The sequence below is a fragment of the Ruditapes philippinarum genome, unplaced genomic scaffold, assembly GCF_026571515.1.
Source record: "Ruditapes philippinarum isolate M1 unplaced genomic scaffold, ASM2657151v2 ctg4043_1_1_1_1, whole genome shotgun sequence".
NCBI classification, from domain to species: domain Eukaryota; kingdom Metazoa; phylum Mollusca; class Bivalvia; order Venerida; family Veneridae; genus Ruditapes; species Ruditapes philippinarum.
Genome location: NW_026863431.1, coordinates 54,429 through 64,924, shown reverse-complemented (window position 1 = coordinate 64,924; position 10,496 = coordinate 54,429). Strand labels below are relative to the sequence as shown.

Below are 10,496 nucleotides of genomic sequence, written 5' to 3'. Positions count from 1 at the left end.
AATTCCTACTTTTTATCTAAGATCTTAATCTTTAAGAAAGAAAGAAGAAGATTTTAGAATTCCGGAAACGGGCACATATATGGTAGATATCTTAGTATAATCAAAGGAAAACATGTACAGCAGATGTGATAATGAAAAATATCGAACCTTTAACAGCGTACAGTTATTTTATCGCACCAAAATCCAGCGTACACTTAAATATTTTGACCAGTAAGCGTCTATGTATATCGGAGCACAAAGGTACTTGCTATGCAACTCAATTATGATTACTCTTATAGAATAAAGAAGAAAAAGAAATTAACTATATTAATATAAGCTTGCATTAAGCGATTTTATTCACCGACCCAAAATTAGTTGCCGTCAGTTTACCTTCAATAACTTTTTTAATTATGAATTTAGGCCTCTGTAATTTTGATGAAATGTGTGTCGGTCATATCTTCACATCCTCAATACAAAATATGCAATTGTTATCGAAAATTTATGAAATACTTAATAAAAAACACTCACTCTGACGTGTGTTTACACGGGTAAATCCGCCATTAGGGCGTATCGCATGAAATCACCTCGCTTAAAGGAGTATCGCACCGCTATACGTTCGACCCCCTGCAAATCATGAACACGAAACTCTGAAATATTTTCAAAATTGCATGCTTTTGTTAACAAATAATCCACTACACTGTTCCCGTTATACGTATAACAAGTAGGTTTCCCGAGATTCGCGTCGCTATATCCAACCGTCCGTTTACAATGCGTATATCTGTAGATTTACAAAGATCAAGTAATTGTTCCCCAAACCGGTTTGTACCACGATCAGTCGTTGTCCGCGGAATAAATGAATCCATAGCTAAATAAGCATGCTCATATAACAATATAATTATTATCATAATTTATACAGTCAGAGTTTGAACCAATTCTCGAGTTTGTATCTCCGCACACATATACCATTCCTCTATTTTCGTTACAATTTATACAAGAAAAGCATTGATGCAAAGCATCAAAGGGCGTCCAATCAAGAAATGCAGCAAGTGAAGATGAACTAGTAGACAGACAGTGAGTTGGCCAATAACGGATCACTAGCGAAACTTTTAGTGTTTATGAACGAACGATTTTTGATTCATATATAAATGTATGATGATTAGAAGTATTTTTATTCCCCTTTTACTGTATACTTCTTGTGATTCATATTTTGAATGCATCGTGGTGTATTTACCGTTTCCAAACTTCTTGTAAACATGCCAATAGCGGGTCAAATCGGCCATTAGCGGGTCACGTGATATACGGTTTTCTCAAAACATTAATTATCTGTCAAATTCTTCCTTAACCAGGAAAATATTACACAGCTATGTGTTACCGTTGAGTATTAAAGTGAAAAGGGTACCAATAAGTCAAGAATCCAAGTGGCAGCTGCATGATTGTGGTAAAAATAATGATTGTAATAATGCTGATCTAGATATCTGCTCAATGAATTGTAAATTGTGTAGATAACATATTTATTTTATTTTCAGGGTTACAGGGGACAAGGCAGCTCATTGAAGCAATTTTTTGCACATTCTACGTAAAATTAAATTAACTGTAACACAAGTGTCTTGTTGTGAATCAAAAGCTTAAAATGCAGTCTCAAGAAATTTGCATGTTCTTCTATGTGGTCATTATGAGGATACACTTTATAAGAATAACAAACAAAATTGTCAACTGATTTTCTCTTATTGAGTAAACTGTGATATAAACAAACAAAATCATAACAAAATACATGTAATGATGTAAAACAATATTGACTACATCATTTAACAATACTGACTTGGTTCGACGTCAAACCTAAAGAAAAACCCATTTAATTATGTAAAACAAAATTGACTCGATCATTAAACAATACTGACTTGGTTCAACATCAAACCTAAAAAAAACAACATTTTAATTATGTAAAACAATATTGACTTATTATCATTAAACAAAATTGACTTGGTTCAAGTCAAACCTAAAAAAATACATTTAATTATGTAAAACAATATTGACTAGATCATTAAACAATACTTGCTTGGTTAAAAAAATTCTAAATTTTCAGTCACTTTAAGCACATTATGTGTAAGAAAAATTAATAATTCTGTCGAAAGTGCAAAAATGAGTTTAAATATGTTGTAATATGGATTTATATCATGTGAGATGCTTATCATCTGATGAAAATACCTTTGAATATAAAATCATTTGTGATAAAGCAAGTAAATTAATACAAAATACTAATTAACTTTAACTGTACTAAACCTAAGCACAAAGGAAACTAAAAATGGTTCAGAAATATGACCAATAAGTAACTTCTGGAAGCTGTAAAATGGACATTAAAAATAACAAAGCTTTGAAAAAATAAAGTGATAGCCTTAAAATAACAAGACTGAAAAAAATAATAATAGCATTGTTAGGCTTAATTGGCTTTTACAGAGTTGAAAATTAACATATGTTTATTCCTTGTTCAGTGTCATGGCAGGGCCTTCTGGGATTTTATCTAATATTACAGAAAGTTTTTTTGAAAATTACTCTCAATATCTGGGTGAAATATAATATAGTTGCATGGCAACACAACCCCACCACCTTCAGAACTTGGAGCTGGCCATGGTGGGAAACTCTGAGTGGGCTCACCAGTAACCTCAGCTTCGATATGTCCTTTGTCCATAATGGTACGAAAAAAGCCAGCTATCCCTCGTCGAACATGGCTAATTGGAAGTCCTGCTACATCTCGCAACCGAAGCTGGCGTTTTTGGTCAGTGACACTATCCTGTAACAATGTTTGGAATGACTCAAGTGGCGGCAACCACACCAAGCAGGCATCAGTATCATGAGTATTTGTATATTCAGGCTCTACAGTTAGACGTGTTGGGGGTGTAGTTGATGGTGGTCTTATTTGAAAAGCGTGATACCCTTTGATAACTGACTTTCTAAGGACCATGGATTGTTCTGAAGTTTCCTGAAAAATAAAAATTATTTCATTCATAAAGGAAAATTAGATTTAACAATAGCTTTATTTATATAAAAAAGTAATCTTAATGAGAGTAAGTAAGGAAAAAAGAATAAAAATAACAGCACAACATTAAAGCATTTATTTATGTTTTATGGGCTAGCCATGTTTAAAACTATTATTCTTTATTTTTTACCACTGAGGAGGCTGCATTCTGGGCTGGACTACATTGAACACTTTTTCTCTTTCCCTTAGGTATTAGAATCTGAAACAATAAAACAAGTAAACAAATGAGCTGGTCATGTCATGATGTGAGTAATGACAAAGAACAATAACCAAAAGTCCCGGGGGGGGGGGGGTTGATTACAAAAATGTTCATGCTAGAGTGATAAATCTATCACATGTGATGTGTGTGATAATAAGTAACAAACATTTGAAGATAAAAGGAGATACCTCAAGAAATGAAGAAGTTATAATAATAATAAAAAAATTTTTTATTAAACTTTAAACAAAATTCTAAGTTCAATGGGGAAATAATTCTGTAAAACAAATGTGTGCTAAAGTAATAAATTTTGTCACAAATCCTGTGGGTGATGAAAAACCATGTATTTGAAGTTTAAAGTTGATAACTTAAAAATAAAGAAGTTACTGTACAGTTAAAAATAATATTTTAGAATCTAGAACAATAATATTTCAATGTTACAGCAGTTTATACTACATAAAACACCATATTTTAGCAGGGACAGCATAATTGACTTGCAATTATAACATAAATAAATCAAATTTTATATTTCTTTGTATACAAACCAAAATTTGCTTTAAAAAAATAGTTTCTACAATCTGTTGAATAACTTTGAGGCGGTCCCTTCCTGGAAAATTGCATGACCCGCTATTGGACAACGTGATGCAATTTGATTGACCAGCGCTATCACTATAATTCCTCATGCATTTCTTAAACGGCTGCTGCTGCAGATAGTTAACATATTGGGCATCAAATACCTACCAGCTTTGATCTAATATCTTTTGGGGTTTTTCAGCAATAAAGCAGCGACTGCAAATTTGTGTTGTTACTGGCGCAATATTTCGCGACAAACGGAAACGCTTGGTAAAGCATCTGAATGAATCTGATTAGAATTATCCGGATGTTTACATTTCTTTTTTCGCTGTCGAGGAGCTTACATCCTAATGCACATGACTGTTAGGTTATAACACTTTTAAGTTCAAAACATTTAGTAAAATAATTTATTAAATAACTGACTGACCCGTTATTGGCTATGATCCGCTATTGGCTAACTCACTGATGACAAGATATTCTTATAAACTACCAGAATTGTATATCACTTATGAATGAGCGGACGAAAGACATTGTTCATTATGAACTTTGATTGGCATGCTAGAGATTAGAATATTACTTGTTATTTCTTTATGATCGTGGTTATTAATAGCAACGGATATACATTTTATTCTTTATTATAGTCTCATCTATAAACATATATACATATAAAACATTTAAAACATTAAATTTGTATATAGCCATTCTCGAAAGAATTACAAGAGACTTGTTATAGCTAATATACATGTATACAATCATTTATAATCCATGTGTAACGCATGATCAACACGTACCACACTTGTGTAATTGTCCGCTATTAGCGAAGACCCCCTCTTAAGGTACCTGTTCACACTTAGTAAAAATATGACACTGGTTATATTACCATGTTGATCATGTTGAGCATAATTTTTTATTATACAATAATTAATATCTATTAATTTTAATAAAAATATACAAATTTTATGAATATTGTTTTCTTTTCTTTTTTGTGTTTTATGTGCTATTTTAATACTGAGTATTTATGTTTACTACTCTTTTTTTTATTAAAATTGTAAAATAAATTTTAAGAATTCAATTGTCATATTGACCGACGATTATAAGTCAAAACTTAACTGGAAAAAGTCAGTAAATTATGGTTAATCTTTCAATATATAATATTGTTTATTCTTAAACCATGTACATGTACATTTGTATCTTTCTTTATCATTTTTTAAATTATCAATCAATTGAATAATTCATAAAATCTAATTTGAAACTTTGAATAATTCCTCGGCATCTTTACTAAACACGGATAACAAATTAAATAAAATGTTTCAAAGTTGATAATGTCATATTAATACCATAAAAATGTACCTTTTTCTCAATTATTGTACATATTTATTGTTTTTATCTCATATAGATAAAATGAAACATGCTATTGTTGTTGTTGTTGTTTTTTTTTGGGGGGGGGGGGGGGGGGGGGTTCGAATTGTAACGCTATCTCACATCTATTCCAAAACCGGGAGAGACCGGACAATAAACGTGTGGTACTAGTAAATCCCGGTCAAAATAGACCGGGAATTACCGATAGGAGTGATAAATAGATATATCTATAAATAGATTTTCGGAATATTTAGGTCATCAACTGATCATTGTAGGATACATGTACAACAATAACATACCATGATAACCCACTGTGTACTACAAAATGATAAATAAAAATCACCGAAGAGCGCGATTTATTGACGGAAAAGGTTATTTCATTTGAAAATGTTTGCATTGCGAAATTTTCCAGTTCGCTATTCATTGTAACATATCGCGACATTTAATTAACAAGTAAAATGGTTTCCTGCGGGGAACATTTTTAATGATATAAAGATATTTCATTTAACTATTTTCAACATTGTTTTTTTTTTGTTGTTGTTTTTTTGTTTTGTTTTTTTTCTGGGGGGGGGATAAATAAACGTTTGTTTCAGGAATATAGTTAACAATAATCGATCAATATAGAAGAAGGTCTTTGGAAACTGGTGACCGTTGATGACCGAAGAAGGTCGAAGTATAAACAATTTATTGTAAAATTTGAGATACATATTAAAGAAACATTGATAATTTTCAAACACATCATTCAAGTGTTCCACCTTAAACGGTAAAATAATTATAGAAAATTAGAAATATCACGTAATAGTTTTTTGTTCTTAATTAGGTGTTATTCTGACTTATTCCCTAGAGGTAAATCCGTAACGTACCGGCAAACGGTATTTAGCCAGGTTTTCGAAAAGGTCAATTAACCAATCATGTACGGTTTACAAATCACATGCTCCTCCATGTACCGAAAACAGGTCACGTGCTCCTCCATGCCTCAAAAGTTAAACGCGTATCAATACGAACAAGTAGAGATTTTGATGCTAAAGCATCAAGTCGCCGGATAGAAATATGATTGTATTATCATAAATAAAAGAAAATATCAGTTTAATGCTTCGAGTAAAAAGAAAAGAGGAACAATAAGTTGAGTAATGTTTATTCATAAACACGTTTTCATTTACTTGCCACAATTATATTTTTCTTGATGAGAGTTTTATGCAAAAAAATTATCTTATGTTATAATAAAACATCATATTTGAATCAAACTTGCTTAGCAATTTTGTCAAGAAACTGTTATCATAATTAAATAAGCAAGTATTGTTTGGCAATATTTACCCGAGACTCAATAATTTTCGGGAGCTGTTTCGTTTGTTTACATAACTTATTATGATTAATGTTAACGATTTTATTATAAGTATAATTACATATATAATTATATCAATTAATACTGCTCGATGGCCTAGTGGTAAGTATGACGAAGTTGTAACCTACATGAAGTAGGCGCAAGTTCGAATCTCGGACAAATCCTGTGTGTAGTTTTCATAAATTGATTTTTATTATATCTTTTAACTTTATGAAACATAAGTTGATAAATCGTGTGTTTCATTTCTAGCACTTTTTATTTCATAATTTTGATAAACGGTCAAGTTTTGCAAAATACAAAAAGTATTATAAAAGAAAACATAAAAAATCACTTTATCGAACCTACAGTCTTCAATTTGAAACTAACTTAAAATCTAACACCTTGTCATCAAGGCTTGTAAAGCAATTGATATGATTATAATGCTACTTGTAATTCTACTTTATACATATACCGTTGTACGTATGGTTTTCTTCAGCATCCGATAATTACCGACAAATTATTACCGATCATCGAATATTTGCAAATTAAGTGGCTATGAAAATATATATGCTTAATTATTGCATAAAACAATGCAATTCTACTGTAAAAGTGGTGTCTGCATAAACAAATTATTCTTATGCACTATCGAAAAAATATATTATTTAGCTGAAATCAATATTCCTGTCGTTATTGCCTGTCAATTACATATATATATATATATACTGATTACACGGTCGATGCACACAGTATATTAATCTTCGGTAGGTGTTCGGTAAGTTCCGTGAGATTTACGCTGTACGATGGAATTAAATTTAATTTGTATCTCTAAAATAAGAGTACTCAGCGTTATAGCGCAATGAGGTAAATCACGAGTTTATAATCTAAGTGCCAAACGTGTTTTAAGTTCGAGGCCGCGTTGGTCCATGTTTTTTTTCTTATTAATACTTTCAACATTATCGAATCTATAATTATATGATTAATATATGTTGTTCGTATTTTTATGTTTTACTTAATTTTGTTATGTATATACTCTTTTTAATTAACATGTTTTTTAAGAATTCATATTTAAAATTAAAACGGATTAAAATCAATAAATGTCTTTTCAATGCCGTAAAACACACTACAAATCTGTTTCCATTAAAAATACACTGCAAAAATAAAGAAAGAGTACTAAAACAATGGCAACAGTGAGGATCGAACCACAGACCTCTCAATTATCACGACTGTCCTATTGTGAATTAACGAAAAACCTTCACATAAAGCACGGATTTATATTACATAAATAAAATATAAATCCGTGCATAAAGTTGGCGTGACTTTCAATCCATGACTAATATACTCCACATTAATTCTCGTAAACTACACTGACCAAACCGAAGTGGGATCGATTATTTAAATGAGTCCTATAATGTATTCATAATTGACAGGTTAATAAAATCAGACTATACATTACGATAAAGTTAATGTTTAATTGCCTTTCAGTGCGATAAACTATCAACACAAAGTAGGTTTATTAGTTTTCTCTGTGTATCCAATACGATTCCGACCCCTACTGTCATACCGAGATTTTTCATACAAAAATTACTTTGATTTGCACTTTATCAGCTTTATCATTCACATGTTACCTGTATTTCTATCTTGCCAGCCATTTGTTACTATTAATAGATTTCATACGTGTAGTCACGTGATTCTGGGAGAAACTGTTTATAATAAATAAGATAAAAAATAGAATAGGTCTCATAAGATACAAACAACCAGATAATTTAAAAGTGTCATTCCAAATATCATGCATAATTTATTTATCATAAAATAGCAACGCTTGACACTTTAAAAAAAGTAAAAGCATCCCTAAATTCAATGACTGGTCCATAGGGATACGTCATTAATTCATTTTATAAATATTGTAATGTTGCTTTTTACGATGTCAGTATTTGAATATTTCATTTCATTTAGCAACATTATTGTATGTTTGAATTTTTGAGATTTCTGATAACAATTGTAGTCTTTAATTGTTCAGTAATTGTTATGCTTTTATTTACCGAAATTAATGCCTTCTCCTACCATAGGTATAATATTAAACTGTTACAAATATAGTCGCCGGTTTCTACCGGCGACTAATAATCAAGCACCCTCATACCGATCGGAATGATCGGCTTTTATTATGACCGACTAAAAGGCTCGAGAAGTTGCTGTCGCCCTTTCACAAAATCTGATTTCATTCCATAAGAGGCGCCGCGCTTCGGCTTCAATATATCAGTATCATATAGATTATGAACAGGTGAACTTTCTGGGGCAATATATATGGAACATAGATAGATATCTTCTGGTACCTGGAAAAAATATTTATCCAGTTTCAACCACATAATACAATCAATGTCATTTCTGACTAGTTAAACACCTTTTATGATCGAGCTTTTAACTTAATAATAAAATGCCCCCACTGCTCCGTCTGGCTCGTTTATATAAGAGTGAAAAGTTTATACCCATTTAGTTCTATTTTTGATGTTTTATTAGTCCAGGTTTCACTTAAAAATATGATGTCATAATTACCAATAAAGTTTGTAAAGTCAGTGTTATTTTTCTTTAATTGAGAAAGTCCTTCAATATTCCACGTTACACACCGTATCTCTGCTCTGTGAGGATCCTAGCCGGAACCGGAAGTCGCCCCATCCCTGTACAAATGTCAGTCAATGTACAGCTTGTCTGCTGCGAGATACGCTTCCTTCCCGGCCTTCCGTGCGTCGAGCATGACCGGAACTAGTTTTCGTCGGCGTTCCATGACTTCTACCGGAAATTGCTGACTGATGCCAAAAGGCCTACTTAATTTTCTAGCGTCCAATCGCACCTTTTCTCTGTCAGGGAAATAAGCAAACTTTGCTACAATAGGCCTAGTGCCCGTTGGCTTGTACTTTCCTATTCTGTCTGCACGGTGGAGTTTGACGTCTGTAGTTGCATTTTCATGACCTCGATAAATGTCAAAACCTTCTGCACACAATCAGAGTCCTTCTCACCTTTCTCTTCTTCAATGCCAAAGAAGAGCAAGTTATCGCGCATGCTCCTCCCCTTCAGTTCATATCCTGCTCCCTTTTACACTGTTCATTTTCTAACTTTTTGAATTTTGACATTAAAGAATCGAGTTCTTTTTGTTTTTTACTTGTATCACTAATGCAGCTCGCGTCAAGGAAAGGTTTATATTTAAGCTAAACTATTATTTCTATAATATATAACTTGGAGACAATTCCTTATGTTCAATATTGAAAGAGAATATTAATACATTGATTTTAAAACAATCAATATACTGTGATAATTTAGTATTCAACTATGTAATGTTTGCATATGTTTTAAAGATATAAATAATTAAAATATTATCCATAAAATAAATAAATTTGATAACTTTATTCATGATTTCAATATTTAAAAATTTAATGTATAAAGGTGAAGAGGAAAATCTCAAGTCATGCTGTGTATTGGTATTTTCTGAGAGGGACTGTTTTCATTATACCACTCTAATGCTGATAAGAGGGCCTCAGGGTAAATATCAAAGAACAGTCAATTTTGCAGATTATAAGTATGCATTGAAACTCCCTGGTTTTCTCAAAATGCATATTAGATATAAGCCTGGGATTCATCAGGCGTTAGCACTCAGGCTAGTTAGTCATATAGATAAATGACCATAATTTTTGTATAATCAAATATACAAATCAAAGCACAGAAGGCGCTGAATTTGTTTGGGTCTCAGAATGTCAGAAATGTGAAGGTTGTGAGATTATAAAACAATTTGTTTTTGTATAGTGCCACCAATGCTTTCCAGCGTTTTAATTGTAGTAGATAGGCTATAAGACTAATTGCAACACTGATATTCAATCCAATGTTTATTTGACTTAAACAATTAAAAAAAATATGAGGTGTCTTAACTGGGATTTGAACTCCAGACCTCTCGCTTCCTAAGCGAGCGCGCAAACCCCTCGGCCACGGTGAATTTATATGTTAACGGCCTGAAGAAAACCATATTATTCTAAATTTGGGTTTGTAAC

At 31.8% G+C, this 10,496-nt stretch overlaps 1 long non-coding RNA gene across 1 annotated transcript; it reads right to left on the bottom strand.

The window, feature by feature from the left end:
- Positions 1-538: 538 nt before the first annotated feature.
- On the bottom strand, positions 539-5,212 carry LOC132722099 (uncharacterized). Its single transcript, XR_009624576.1, has 3 exons — positions 3,951-5,212; positions 3,144-3,212; positions 539-2,956 (listed from the first exon to the last, which is right to left on the bottom strand). It is a non-coding gene; the product is annotated as an uncharacterized LOC132722099 (long non-coding RNA).
- Between the last annotated feature and the right edge of the window lie 5,284 nt (positions 5,213-10,496).